Source organism: Protomyctophum bolini, assembly GCF_963924005.1.
Source record: "Protomyctophum bolini genome assembly, chromosome: 6".
Lineage (NCBI taxonomy): Eukaryota > Metazoa > Chordata > Actinopteri > Myctophiformes > Myctophidae > Protomyctophum > Protomyctophum bolini.
Window position 1 is genome coordinate 4,549,624 of NC_137867.1, and position 16,098 is coordinate 4,565,721.

A 16,098-nucleotide genomic window follows, 5' to 3' on the forward strand; every position below is an offset into this window, starting at 1 on the left:
AAGGCCAGCCAATAGGAATACAGAGGGGCGGGGCTTAAGCAATTAAGCCATTACAGCTTGTTCCTCTTGATGGTCTACGTCCATGTACCAAAGTTTGAGGCTGTAGCATGTTGTAAACAATAGTTAGAGCTGTGTAAAGGCCAGCCAATAGGAAGACAGAGGGGCGGGGCTTTAGCAATTAAACATTTTCAGCGTGCTCCTATTGGTGGTATAAGTCCATGGAGCAAGTTTCAAAACTGTAGCATGTTGCAAACAAAAGTTATAGCTGTGCAAAGGCCAGCCAATAGGAATACAGAGGGGCGGGGCTTAAGCAATTAAGCCATTACAGCTTGTTCCTCTTGATGGTCTACGTCCATGTACCAAAGTTTGAGGCTGTAGCATGTTGTAAACAATAGTTAGAGCTGTGTAAAGGCCAGCCAATAGGAAGACAGAGGGGCGGGGCTTAAGCAATTAAACATTTACAGCGTGCTCCTATTGGTGGTCCAAGTCCATGGAGCAAGTTTCAAGACTGTAGCATGTTGCAAACAAAGGTTATAGCTGTTTAAAGGCCAGCCAATAGGAATACAGAGGGGTGGGGCTTAAGCAATTAAGCCATTACAGCGTGCTCCTATTGGTGGTCCAAGTCCATGGAGCAAGTTTCAAGACTGTAGCATGTTGCAAACAAAAGTTATAGCTGTGCAAAGGCCAGCCAATAGGAATACAGAGGGGCGGGGCTTAAGCAATTAAGCCATTACAGCTTGTTCCTCTTGATGGTCTACGTCCATGTACCAAAGTTTGAGGCTGTAGCATGTTGTAAACAATAGTTAGAGCTGTGTAAAGGCCAGCCAATAGGAAGACAGAGGGGCGGGGCTTAAGCAATTAAACATTTACAGCGTGCTCCTATTGGTGGTCCAAGTCCATGGAGCAAGTTTCAAGACTGTAGCATGTTGCAAACAAAAGTTATAGCTGTTTAAAGGCCAGCCAATAGGAATACAGAGGGGCGGGGCTTAAGCAATTAAGCCATTACAGCGTGCTCCTATTGGTGGTCCAAGTCCATGGAGCAAGTTTCAAGACTGTAGCATGTTGCAAACAAAAGTTATAGCTGTGCAAAGGCCAGCCAATAGGAATACAGAGGGGCGGGGCTTAAGCAATTAAGCTATTACAGCTTGTTCCTCTTGATGGTCTACGTCCATGTACCAAAGTTTGAGGCTGTAGCATGTTGTAAACAATAGTTAGAGCTGTGTAAAGGCCAGCCAATAGGAAGACAGAGGGGCGGGGCTTAAGCAATTAAACATTCTCAGCGTGCTCCTATTGGTGGTCCAAGTCCATGGAGCAAGTTTCAAAACTGTAGCATGTTGCAAACAAAAGTTATAGCTGTGCAAAGGCCAGCCAATAGGAATACAGAGGGGCGGGGCTTAAGCAATTAAGCCATTACAGCTTGTTCCTCTTGATGGTCTACGTCCATGTACCAAAGTTTGAGGCTGTAGCATGTTGTAAACAATAGTTAGAGCTGTGTAAAGGCCAGCCAATAGGAAGACAGAGGGGCGGGGCTTAAGCAATTAAACATTTACAGCGTGCTCCTATTGGTGGTCCAAGTCCATGGAGCAAGTTTCAAGACTGTAGCATGTTGCAAACAAAAGTTATAGCTGTTTAAAGGCCAGCCAATAGGAATACAGAGGGGTGGGGCTTAAGCAATTAAGCCATTACAGCGTGCTCCTATTGGTGGTCCAAGTCCATGGAGCAAGTTTCAAGACTGTAGCATGTTGCAAACAAAAGTTATAGCTGTGCAAAGGCCAGCCAATAGGAATACAGAGGGGCGGGGCTTAAGCAATTAAGCCATTACAGCTTGTTCCTCTTGATGGTCTACGTCCATGTACCAAAGTTTGAGGCTGTAGCATGTTGTAAACAATAGTTAGAGCTGTGTAAAGGCCAGCCAATAGGAAGACAGAGGGGCGGGGCTTAAGCAATTAAACATTTACAGCGTGCTCCTATTGGTGGTCCAAGTCCATGGAGCAAGTTTCAAGACTGTAGCATGTTGCAAACAAAAGTTATAGCTGTGCAAAGGCCAGCCAATAGGAATACAGAGGGGCGGGGCTTAAGCAATTAAGCCATTACAGCTTGTTCCTCTTGATGGTCTACGTCCATGTACCAAAGTTTGAGGCTGTAGCATGTTGTAAACAATAGTTAGAGCTGTGTAAAGGCCAGCCAATAGGAAGACAGAGGGGCGGGGCTTAAGCAATTAAACATTTACAGCGTGCTCCTATTGGTGGTCCAAGTCCATGGAGCAAGTTTCAAGACTGTAGCATGTTGCAAACAAAAGTTATAGCTGTGCAAAGGCCAGCCAACAGTCTTGAAACTTGCTCCATGGACTTGGACCACCAATAGGAGCACGCTGTAAATGTTTAATTGCTTAAGCCCCGCCCCTCTGTCTTCCTATTGGCTGGCCTTTACACAGCTCTAACTATTGTTTACAACATGCTACAGCCTCAAACTTTGGTACATGGACGTAGACCATCAAGAGGAACAAGCTGTAATGGCTTAATTGCTTAATCCCCGCCCCTCTGTATTCCTATTGGCTGGCCTTTAAATAGCTATAACTTTTGTTTGCAACGTGCTACAGTCTTGAAACTTGCTCCATTGACTTGGACCACCAATAGGAGCACGCTGTAAATGTTTAATTGCTTAAGCCCCGCCCCTCTGTCGTCCTATTGGCTGGCCTTTACACAGCTCTAACTATTGTTTACAACATGCTACAGCCTCAAACTTTGGTACATGGACGTAGACCATCAAGAGGAACAAGCTGTAATGGCTTAATTGCTTAAGCCCCGCCCCTCTGTATTCCTATCGGCTGGCCTTTAAACAGCTATAACTTTTGTTTGCAACATGCTACAGTCTTGAAACTTGCTCCATGCACTTAGACCAATTTGTCCACCTCTCACACACGTGCACACACAAACGCACATGCACGCACATGCACACATGTGCACACAAACACACACACACACACACATTGAAAGTCAATGGAGAATATTGGGGAAACACGTAACTTTGTCATTTCTCAACCGTTTCAGACGCGGGGCGGCTCGGCGAAACCGGGACGCCTACCCCCTGAACGAAACCAAATGGACCCTTACAGCTCAGACATCTTAGCATGTTAGCATTAGCATGTTAGCATATTAGCATGATAGCATGTTAGTATTAGCATGTTAGCATATTAGCATGATAGCATGTTAGCATTAGCATGCTAGCAATGCTAACATTCCCAATAAACTTAGACAAAATACCCCATTGAAAGTCAATGGGGAGACCTGGCTCACATGTAACCAAATGGACCCTTCTGAGAGGCTGAATGTCATCAAATGGTGGTCCGTGGCTCAAATGCTGCACAGACTTGGCGAGCTTCAGGCACCCAGTAAAAATTCTTGAAATTTTGTTTCTAGTATTCATATTAATATTTTAATTTCTCATTCCAAAGACTGTTGCAGGCCTATTTGATTCACTGAGCAAGTGTCAATGGGCCACCATGTGCCACTGCCATGTGCTGCTGCACTGCTGCATGTATCCTAGTTCTTATAGATCTCTGATTATTTCAAGTTGGCATCACAGATGGAACGAGCGGGTGGACAGGCGCCACCCTTCAATTTGGCTGTTCATCCGCCGTCTAAAGGACGAGCAGAAGCTGCTGGAGACAGTCTGCGCCATCGCTGAGTGCGGTTCTCCAGCACCACCCCCCCCCAGCGAGAGCTGGATAGAAGGTTTGAGAGTTTCTTGATGCTAAGCATAATTAAATAATTATGAGGCTGAAATGCGATGGACTGGCGTGGGCTTGTTATTAGCATATAGAACTTTTTGTGCACAACAGAATGTGTTCACTATAGAACATTATTATTACAGTGACTAAAATTAATTATCTAATGATTTTCTCCAACAGGCTGCGGAGGCTCGTTCGGCAGTTCCGCCATGGACCCAGGACCCTGGAGCAATATTGGGATGCAGTCCAGCGCTGCATCCATAACTTTGTTTAATTTAAACTTAAAGTATTTATTTTATTTGTAAACATATAATTTATTTTTTCTGAAAAAGCCTATACGTTTGTATAGCCTATCCCTATAGCATACTGTTTGTGTGCCCAAAGTAGGCTATAAGGCCCTTTTTTAAATTTCATTCAATAAATGTTTATTGCCGGCCTTAAGTAAGTGGTTCTGTGTATGTGTCCATTGAATGGGTTGAATGAATCCACTATAATGTTGAGATTTATCGGAGCAGCTTGTTTGGGTTGTTCCTTCCTGCGGCCTGCCAACGCATTTTGACATTTTGTACTTTGAACAACAATCTAAGGTGATTCCTGCGCTCCAGACATAGTGTTTATGAGGAACGCACAATATGCCTATACGTGCAATCAATCTAACTGAGGCCTTGTGGATTGATTAGAGTAGGCCTACACATGAATAATATAGGCCTAAATCCAGCATCATCATTGTGCAATATGGGGTTCCCAGCTGCTCGCATCGCTGCTTTGCATGTTCATTCCAAAAATACAGTTAAGTAGGCTATGCAAAACAATATAGGCTACAGAAAACAGCATGGGGCGTGCGTGCGTGCGTCCCGTGACTCCCGTCCGTCAGCGGGGAAGAGTGCGTCTGAAGTGAGACGCCAGGGGCTGCACATTGGATAGCCTCTAATAATAATATGTTGATGAATATAACTAACGTGCACAGACGTATCATATAGGCTATGTCTTCCCGACCGTGTAAGGTTATTAAAATGGACATAATCAGATATAGACACCCTTTGACTTTGAGACACACACACACACACACACACATACACACACACAGACAGACCGTGTTTGCTGACAGAATAACAGGCGAGGCAGATGTAGGCTACATCTTTCTTTTATTTAATAAAATGATGGGATTAATGACAGATTAATATTCTTTGACGAAGGCGCAAATATGTCATCCCTACGACACACACACACACACACACACAGCTGAGCAGAGACGACAAGTTCTTATAAGTGCAAGAGGGGAAGAGTGCGTCTAATAATAATATGTTGATGAATATACAACTTGACGCGCACGCACACGCACAGTGATTCAGTGATTTGAATTTTGACAAATCCTACCAACTCAAATATTTTACAATAAAACACGCTAAGCTTGTTTAATGCATTCAGAGAGAGAGAGAGAGAGAGTCTGGCACGCACAGACAGATATAGGCTGAGCGGCCTTGTGATTTAGACAGATAGGCCGGGCGGCCTTGTGACTTTGTAGTGATGCACACGCACGCACGTCATGCACACATAGCGGTCGAAATAGCGGTTCGGAATAGCGGTGTGTTTTAATCGTCGGAGTGGCGGGGTCTTTACCAAAGTCGAGAAACCCCGCCATTCCGATCAATAGAAGTCAATGGTCGGAATGCCGCTCTGTTCCCTTATATAGCGCCTTTCAAGAAACCCAAGGACGCTTAACAAGACAAAAAACAAAAAACAAAACTAGTTGCCAAAAGCCAAAGTGAACAAATGTCTCTTCAGTGCAGACTTGAAAGAGTTCAATGAGGGTGTCTGGCGGATCTCCAAGGGGAGAAAGTTCCAGAGGGCAGGGGCTGCCACGTAGAAGGATCTATCGCCGAGAGTCCGCCGTTTTGCGTGACGGATGGTGAGGAGTTCCATGTCTGAAGACCTCAGGTTCCGCTCAGGGGTGTAGTCCTTGAGGAGGTCAGTCAAGTACTGTGGGGCAAGGGCATGGAGGGATTTGTAGCTGAGGAGGAGCAGTTTGTAGTGAATGCGGAATTTAACCGGGAGCCAGTGGAGGTGTTTGAGGGTGGGTCTGTTCTCCCACAGAGGTGGGGGTGACATGTCTCGCACCCTATGATCCGACGGACCATTGCTCCGAAGGAGCATTGGTGCGCTGGGGGTCGGGAGAGGGTGGGTGGTTAGGTTTAGGTGTCTGCCCCGGGGGAGGTTAGGGTTAGGGTGAGGGTTTGAGGTAGGTTGTCGATCGGACCAATGGACCGTCGGCATATTGACGCGGACCCGGGTGAGGGAGGGGGCAGTCGTACTGAATACTGGAGAACTCGGCCCGCCGAATCTTCTTCATCTTTGCCGAGATTTCTTCCCCTTTCGCCGACTCTTCGTCACTTTCCGGTCCGAGTTCTGTCTGAGAACTCGGACCGAAAGTGACGAAGAGTCGCCGAAACGGGAAGAAATCTCGGCACTAAAGCGCGCATCTAGCTACTGCATGATGATCATGCACGCTGATCAGACAGCAGATCAATAAAAGCATGCAAAAGCATTCAGCTTTCACAAGTGTGCCCATATAGAGAAGGAAAATAATTAAGAATTCGGTGGCATTTCTTTCACATTGCAAAAGAGCAATTTTTGCTCTTTGCTCTTTGTCCTTATAGATAGAAATGTGATGATTTTTGTATAGTTGTGGATTAACAAATTATAAAGCACAGGGCCTCGCATTTCTCAATGAATAGCTAGCCCAGTGTTTTGATATGTCCAGGTGTGCCGCCTGATTTGTCAGAAAGTAACACTAAGTTAGTGTTACTTTCTGTCAAAATCAGGCGGCACACTAACCCTCCCCCAAAAGCAATATTATAGCTAGGCCTACTGGGCTGCAGGCTTCCTATTGTTGCGTTGTCACACGTCTAACCATTAGACGTGCGATAACAACAACAATAGACTCTAACGACCCTCGGCCATTGAAATGTTAATGCTTAGATGCATGCAGAAGACGCTAACACTGAGGAGCTAAAGTAAACGTGACGTTGTTGTGATTAAACATAATGTGCCACGAAAAATAGCTGTCCAAAATAGCTGTCCATAGATGTCCAAACATGATCGCCTCGTTCGGCCAACAAAATATATCTCCCTTCCTCGACAGAAGCGCAGTGATGTCTGATTTATTCTTCGTCGTACAAGTGTTATGCTTGCATGCTGAAAATGGCTGATCGACAAGCTCACAACGCATTGCGGACGCAACGCGTTGTGAGCTTGTCGATCAGCTATTTTTAGCACGTGGAAATACAGGCTGTGGGAACTGAGACCCTTCACAATAAAAGCATGCAGCTTTCACAAGATGGCCCAAAATAAAGACAAGGAAAAGGATTAAGAATTAGGTGGCATTTCACTGCATATGAGCTATCTAATAGCTATCTACTTCCTGACTGAATTACATCTGAATAGCAACGCTAACAATGATGATGATGGCACAGGGGTGTGGCCTGAACCAAGATGGCTGCGTAACGCCGTTGCTCTTCACAACCGTGCAAGGTTTTAATGCATATATCATAGATTACTAACTTTAGATTACTAACTTTTTCGACCAAAACAAACCTCTGGATATGTCAAAGAAATCAAAGAAATCTACTACTAGTGCTGTCAAGGAGTGTGACTTCTTTTTAAGATCTCACAAGAGCAAGGCAGACAATCTACCCGCAACGCTACAAACAATTGCTCCTGAGCACACAGACCCCACTATGGCATCCTTGGCTGATGTACTGAAGGAAATCAAATGTCTCCGATCTGAAGTTGGGTCGAAGTTAGACAACATAGAGACCCGCCTGTCCACCATGGCGGCCTCGCTCGCTGCAGTTGAGAGCAAAATAACCAACGTACAACGAGAGGTCTCCTCCAACACAACCCGCGTTGACGAGGCCGAAGACCGCATACGAAGTGCAGAAGATTCACTGGAGCGGGCCGAAGCTGCACTTGGTGCCGCCATCAAACGAGTCACTCACCTTGAGTCAAAAGCAGACGCAGCAGAGGACCGGTCCAGAATGAACAACTTGCGTTTATTTGGGCTCCGAGAACGCGCAGAGGAACAGCAGTCGCTTCTCGACTATGTCAACACCTTGCTGCCACAATGGCTGGGTTTGGACCCTGGCCGCTCGTTCACTTTGGAACGTGTACATCGCACGCTAGCTCCACCGAAACCCGGCCAGAATCGGGCGGTCCTCATCCGGTTCCTAAAATTCCAGGAGAAGGAGTTTGTCTACCGCAAGGCTAAGCAAATGGACATTAAACACAACGGGGTCAAATTATCATTCGGGCAAGATCTATCGGCAGAGACGGCCCGGACCCGACGGGGATTTAATCCAATTACACAGCTGTTCGTTGATAGGAATGCCTTCCGTGGATTTCAACACTATCCCAGCAAGCTGACGGCAGAATTCATCTCTTCTCAACGCCACAGGAGGCTGAAAAGTTCTACAATACATTAATCGCGCCCAACGTGAATCCTGATGCCGCGGTGGAAAGCAGAGAGGCCGTGGTTGATCCAGGCCCTATCGAGGAAATCACAGAGGCTTAATCATCGTTGCTTTCTTTTCTTTTTTTGTTAATTCTTGTTATTATCAGTAGCCTTTTTTCCCCCCATTTTTTATCTTTCAGTAGGCCTATTGAGTAGCCTATTAATACATATTGTTTTGCATTTCCCCCCCTTCTTGGTAGAGTGGGAGAGGGGTGGGGGGAGACAAATTACTGGCCTATATCTATTAAAAGGAATATATATATATCTTTTTTTTTTGAATACTTTTTGTTCTCATACGCCAATAATAGACCAAGCAGTCAATAGTCACTGCTTGAACAATGGTCGAACTTTATTTTGTTCATATTTTGGTTAAGTAATTACCCTAATTAACATGCACAGTTGGGGGGTGAACTCGTTACTGTAGACTTCTGTTATAGGTCGCTCCCCAGACCAAAGTAGTGTGGTCTAATGGTCTTACCGGACCTATATGTCCACCTAGTTGTGTCGTTTAGATTATGGGGGCAGGGGCACTGCCAACTTGTTTGGCTTTCATGTGGGTTGGGGGAGGGTGGGGGGGTTTATGTTATGTGTACCAGACTGCATTATGTGTCATATAAACTGTATTTTTTTTTAAACGAGTAACATCATACCTATCATGTGTCATATCTATCCCATCTCGCCACTATGACTACGACTGATAACACCACAGATATTGGAAAGTTAACGTTTGTCACCTGGAATGTAAATGGATTAGGAACGCAAGTCAAGAGAGGGAAGGTTTTTTCACATTTAAAATCACTAAAAGCCGACATTGTATTTTTACAAGAGACGCACATCAATCCTTCTGACCAGAGCAGACTCAAAGCAAATTGGTTTTCACAGGTTTATCAATCCACCTTTTCATCCAAAGCTAGAGGCGTTGCTATATTATTTAAAAAATGTGTTCCGTTTCGATTATCTTCCCTGGTTGATGATCCTAATGGTAGATTCTTGATAATCTCCGGTAAAATCAATAATATTCCCATCACTTGTGTTAATGTTTACGGTCCTAATACTGATGACCCTGAATTTTATCGCAGGATTTTTAATATACTACCGGATCTGAACTCCACTAACCTGATAATGGGTGGTGACTACAATACTATTCTGGATGGCTATCTTGACCGCTCATCAAAACGCCCTTTCACTCCGACCAAGGCTGCCTGTACCCTGAATAATTTGATTACATCGTTTAATTTAGTCGACATATGGAGATTACAACATCCCACTGATAAAGAATATTCTTTTTTTTCTCATGCTCATAAAGCAAATACACGTATCGACTTTCTTCTCATTGATTCCAAATTAATCTCAAACGTCCTAAACACAAAATATCATGGAATATTGGTGTCCGATCACAGTCCTCTCATCATGTCTCTTAACTGGTCCCTTCCCAAAGCCTTTTTTGCCTGGCGCTTTAACTCGCTGTTATTGCAGGATTCCAACTTCAATGTGTATATGAAAACAGCCATAACTGAATTTTTATTATTTAATGATAATAACGAAGTTTCTGATTCTATTCTGTGGGAATCATTCAAAGTCGTGATGAGGGGAAAAATAATTGCTTATGAAGCTACTAAAAAGAAAGAAAGGCATAAACGCCTCGCTGAAATCGAGACGCAGCTCGTAATTGCTGAGAGAGTGTATTTATCCTCTTTATCCACTCGTGATCTGTATTCTGTTATGTCGTTGAAATATGAATATAATACCATTCTGAGTGACCAGGTGAGTAAACAGATACTGAAGCTGAGACAAAAACAGTTTGAACTTGGAGACAAGCCAGGTAAACTGCTGGCCAGACAGCTCCGCGGCGCACAGGCAAGCAGGTCTATCCTCAAACTGAAGTCCCCCTCAGGTGAGCTATTAATTAATCCTCAAGATATAAATAATCACTTTAGAGATAATTTTGAAAAACTATATACAGCTAAATCTAACGCAACTGATGACGAGCTTGAGTCATTCCTGGAGTCTGCTGATCTACCTAAAGTAAATGAAAATGCCAAGGCTGACCTCGACTCTGACTTTACTATTAATGAAATTATAGATGCGATAAAAGCGCTATCGTCTGGTAAGGCTGCCGGCCCTGACGGCTTTTGTGCTGAGTTCTTTAAGACATATAGTGATCTGGTTGCCCCCTTGTTACTCAGAATGGTTAAACACTCCATTGAAAGTAATATTTTTCCACAGTCGTTTTACGAAGCTAATATTTGTTTGTTGCCAAAAAAGGGTAAGGATGAAACGGATCCATCAGCTTATAGACCCCTCAGCCTTCTAAATTTTGACCAAAAGGTGGTCGCTAAAATGGTCTCAACTAGGCTTGCCAGACACATGTCACCTCTGGTCCACCAGGATCAAAATGGCTTCATGTCCGGTAGATTTTCTTTTTTTAATACACGCAGATTATTTAATATAATGTATTCTAAATATAATTCAAGCGATAAACCTGTAGTTATATCTCTGGACGCGGAGCGTGCCTTCGATCAGATCGACTGGAGATATATGCATGCCACATTAAGACACTATGGATTCGGTGACTTTTTTTTAAATTTGGTTAAGATGCTTTATGCAGCCCCCACCTCCTCAATTTTGACTAACGGTAATAAGTCAGTATCGTTCAGGTTACAACGCGGCACGCGGCAAGGCTGTTGCACGAGCTCTCTACTGTTCAATTTAATGCTTGAACCGCTCGCTAACTGTATAAGAAAGCATCTCGAAATCAAAGGAAATAAGGTTGGTAGCGTTGAATGTAAATTATCGCTTTACGCCGATGATTTATTAATTTTCATGATGGATCCAGCCTCATCCCTCCCCCCGCTTCTCTCCTTAATTAAACATTTCGGTAAGCTGTCGGGCTACTCTATTAACTGGCAAAAAAGCGCATTTATTCCTCTTACTGATAATTTGGAGCAGTCCTATCTGGACTCCCTCCCATTTAAGATAGCTACAGACCAGTTTACATACCTGGGTCTATCCATCCCATTGAAGCCAAAGTTGCTATTTAAATATAACTTTATTCCTCAATTAGATAAACTTAAAACAGACATGGAACATTGGAGAACCCTGCCGCTATCAATGATAGGACGCGTGAACGCTATCAAGATGGTTTCTCTCCCCAGGTTTATGTATTTATTTCAAAACATCCCAATCAAGCTCGCGTCATCTTTCTTTAAAAAAATCGATTCAATAATAATGTCTTTCATTTGGGGTTACAAATCCAACCGTATCTCCAAAAAACACTTGCAGAAACCCAAACTAATGGGAGGGCTTTCCCTCCCTGTGTTTCTCCATTATTACTGGGCCACCAATCTCAGAGCTTTAATTTACTGGCAGGACCAACTCCCTCAATCCTCCGCAGACACTCCTAAATGGCTCCAGTTTGAATCCCAGGCAGTGAAGGGCAGCTCTCTTTCAGCTCTCTTGTTTTCCTCAAAGGACATACCAGTGCAACTACTGGAAGACAATTTTGTTTTGAGAAACTCAATTAAAATACTCTCAGACAGATGCAGCCTTTGCACACTGGAAGGACAAGGGCCTGATCAAATTTTCAGATCTATATATAGATAATCATTTTGCATCATTTACTGAGCTGAAAGAAGCATTCTCGCTCCCAAACTCCCACTTTTTCCGTTATTTACAAGTTAGACATTTTGTTCAAAATCAATTTAACAATTTTCAAAATTTACCTCACGAACACTGTTTATATGCACTATTAAAAAAACATCCCAACTCCAAACAACTCATATCAAAATTTGTCTCACTGTTCTCCAAACTCTCTAATCCCTCAACAAATCACATTAAGGCTGCCTGGGAGGAGGATATTGGACTGGAGCTGTCAGATGAGCTATGGAGCGAGGGGTTGAGGAGGATCCACTCTGGTTCAGTCAATTCCAGATTACAATTAATCCAGTTTAAAATCATCCATAGACTTCACTATTCAAAGGTTAGAATAAACAAAATGTACCCTACTGTTTCAGATATCTGTGATAGATGCAACATCTCCAAAGGCACGCTGGGCCACACCTTTTGGTCCTGCCCAAAAATAGTTTTTTTCTGGCATAGTATTTTCTCATGGTACAGCACAGTATATCACATCAATATTATTCCTGACGCTTTAGCTGCTCTGATCGGATGCTCCGACGCCTCTCTTGCACTACCATACTCCATACAGCAGACACTTATGCTCGGCACACTAGTAGCTAAGAGAATGATTTTGACTGAGTGGAAAACACCGACTGTACCCTGTTTTAGTAAATGGCTTAATGAATTTGTATCTTTGATACACCTGGAGAGGTTGCGTTGCAACAGACAGGACAGTATAGCCACCTTTGAGTTCATTTGGGGCCCTATTACTGCTCACCTTGTCTCCGCTGCGTAACTGCTGACCTGTTCCCCCTACTGTTCATATTTATATGTCCCCAAGTTCATGTTTACATCTTAGGAGTGTTGTTATAGGTATGTATATATATATATATATATATATATATATATATATATATGTGTATATATATTATATTATATTATATTATATATATTTATGTTGTATTATGTATTATATTATGTATTATATATTTATGTTCTGTTTGGCTAATGATATTCATGCCCTCCTTATACTCCATTGATGTCTCATGGTTTTGTTCATCCTATGACCTATGCTAGCTTAACACGATAGGCGATATCGATAGGCCCCCACTCGTTTTATATTTATACATTTATATATACATATATATATTTATATTATATACAGTCTGGTGTATGTGTCGTTGCTATGTATGTCTTGTTTGTCATGTCTATAAAAATCTAATAAAAACTAATATAACAAAAAAAACAATGATGATGATGATGATGGCTACTGCTAATGACATATTTGCATGTGAGAAGCTCACTACAGGCCAATGTTTTTAAATAGGCTACTGTATTTATTTGGCATTTTGTAGTATGAAATGGCAAAAAACAGTGGCAGATAAATTAGGCCTATGCTATGTAAATGTCCCAGATGAGTACAAATTATTATATGTAATTGCTCAACAGTTGTACCTGATTCATTGATTATTGTATTAACAGTTTGACTATTAACAGTTTGTATAGCATGGGTACATATATAACCCATATATATATTTAAATCCTCATTATCCTTGCCAATATTAAAAAAAACATCTAAAGAAATAGCTTATTCTTTCCTCTCTGTAGATTACATGTTTTACCTTGATGCGTTTGATAGATAAAATGGGTTTTATCTGTTTACAAACTAATGTCCAGTGGTCAATGTCCCATATTCTCCTTTTCCTGAACTATGACCCAGGCCGGATCATTGATATTGTCACCTTAAATCATCCTTTTACTCTTGGCCTACTGCCTGTTTATACAGCGTTGTTCCTAATCATCCTAAATGTCATCTCATTCAGGTTTATGGCCAAAATATGTTTTCATCTGTCCCATTTAATATCTTGTTGACTCCTTATTCAGTCTCCATGTTGTCTGCCACCAGCCACAAACGTGCAATAATGAAGTGTCTATTATGGTTTGAGTCTACATGCATATGACCTTGGTCTAGGGAGATAGCTGCTCACTGAGTCAGGGAGCGTTCTTTCTCTGCCTGGAACAAATACTGTGAAGAGGGGTTCAGGTCCGGAGTTCAGTTCGGAAGTTCAGTTCAGCTTTGGGTTATTTTGGAATCAACAATTGATTATTCTAAATTATATTGATGTAAATACTAATATCTGAACCATGTAGCACATTCTCTATGTCTGCATATCTTATCAGAATACTTTACTGAATATTTCACAAGAATATAACACAAGAGTCAAATGTACGGTCAAATGTAATGAATTTTATTTAAATATAGAAACAACAGTTTTTACAAAATATATAGAAAAAAGGTAAACATAAGTGTTTTAAAAAAACATCAGTTTGTACAAACTGTAGTAAAACTATAGAAAAAAGTTGTCGTATCTATCTAAAAGTTAAAGAAAAAAGTTGCCATATGTACAAAAACACTGTTTCAGTGAAAAAGTTGAAAAAAGTTGAAAAAGTTCTCAAAAAGTTGTCATATGTACAAAAACACTGTTTCAGTGAAAAAGTTGAAAGTGAAAAATAGCTGCAGTGTGCTGTCCCATTGTAGTTAGCATCTCCACACTGGGCCATTCACTTCAGAGGCATTCTTCAGCATGTCCATGATGGTGAGATTGTCCCTTTCAAAGTCCTTCCACAACTGGGACAGATTTCCCTGTGTAGCCTTCGTTTGCCTTCGCTGGTAGCGGCGTAGCTTCTTCTCTGACACCATACGCAGCTGGAAGTTGATCAAGGTAGCTTCCTTGTGCAGCAAATCTATGAGCATATAAAGCGGCAAGTTTGCTCTCTGTGCTTTACGATTTAGTCTGTTATGCCACCCCTCGACATCATTGTTCGTCCTGATGGCACGCTTGTACATACACCAGTCCTCTGGCTTCCACTGTCCACTTATCCAGGTGGACCGCATGTAGTCAACGAAGGGTTTCAGCTCGTCTGAGGCACGTGCTGCGTGCACATTGAATGCACCTTCAATCTCATGGGCGGGAAGATATTGAAGGGCAGACAACATCTTGAGGTAGTCTCTGACCCGTGGTATGGTTTTGTAGGCAACTGCCAAGCCAAGGTCTTGAACGTGTCTCCACAGAGCCTGGGTGAAGTGGAAACTATACAGCTATTTTGGACAGCTATTTTTCGTGGCACATTATGTTTAATCACAACAACGTCACGTTTACTTTAGCTCCTCAGTGTTAGCGTCTTCTGCATGCATCTAAGCATTAACATTTCAATGGCAGTATTCATACCAAGAACCCCCAGTTTGAAATGCATATCATCAGTGAGTGTTAATTTAACTTTGCTTGCTTGCAATATGTGGCAACCCTGGTTTGGGTTTGTTTTGGTTGTGTTGCTTTAGCATCGTTAGCACAGTAGCTAGCAGAGGCTGCAGCTGCTGAAGGTGCCAACAAAAGACATCTGCCTGATTTATTCTTAATGTGTTCATGAGCGCAGATTGAGAACATTCAGAAACTTGCAGCTGCAGCTGCTGAAAGTGCCCCGAAACGTGGAGAAAACTCGGCAGAATCTGAAGAAGAGTCGTCACGCGGCGATTCTTCTTAAGAGTCTGCCGAGTTTTCTCCACGGTTTGCCGACTTATCTTGAGAAGTCGGCAAAAAGGGTAAATCTGCCGAGTCTTCTTGTTACCGTCGTACTGACAGAGGGTTCAAACCTGGCATAGAATGAGTTAAGTTCATCTGGGAGGGTAGGTGTTATTTGTGGGGTTTGGTTCGTTTTTCCCCTGTAGTCGCTTATAGCCTGGAGTCCACACCATAGGTGCCTCGGGTTGTTGGTATCGAGCTTGGACTCCATTTTCTTGCTATAATCCCTCTTTGCCAGTTTGATGGTTGCCCTAAGTGAATAATTTGCCTTTTTATACTCCTCCTGAGAACCAGACCGATGAGCTATGAGCCGAGTATGGAGAGCTGTCCGTACTTCAGCGTTCAGCCATGGTTTCTGGTTGGGCATGATTTAATTTTTTTTCATAGGGACAACATCCTCTGTGCATTTTCTGATGTAGCTGGTGACAGTGTCTGTATTCTTTTTCAATCTACACACCAAATCTCTCAACAAATAGCAGATCTACAAGCTCGCATTGTGTCCAATAATGGAAACAGACATTATCTCAAGTTTTCCTCTGCATACTGTATCTTATGGGGAAAGATTTGCATATCTTCGTACCAATATGACAAGATTCTAAAAACATGTGCAATTCAAGGGGTTCTGTGGATGAAAGGGTAATATTTACAGTCAATACGAA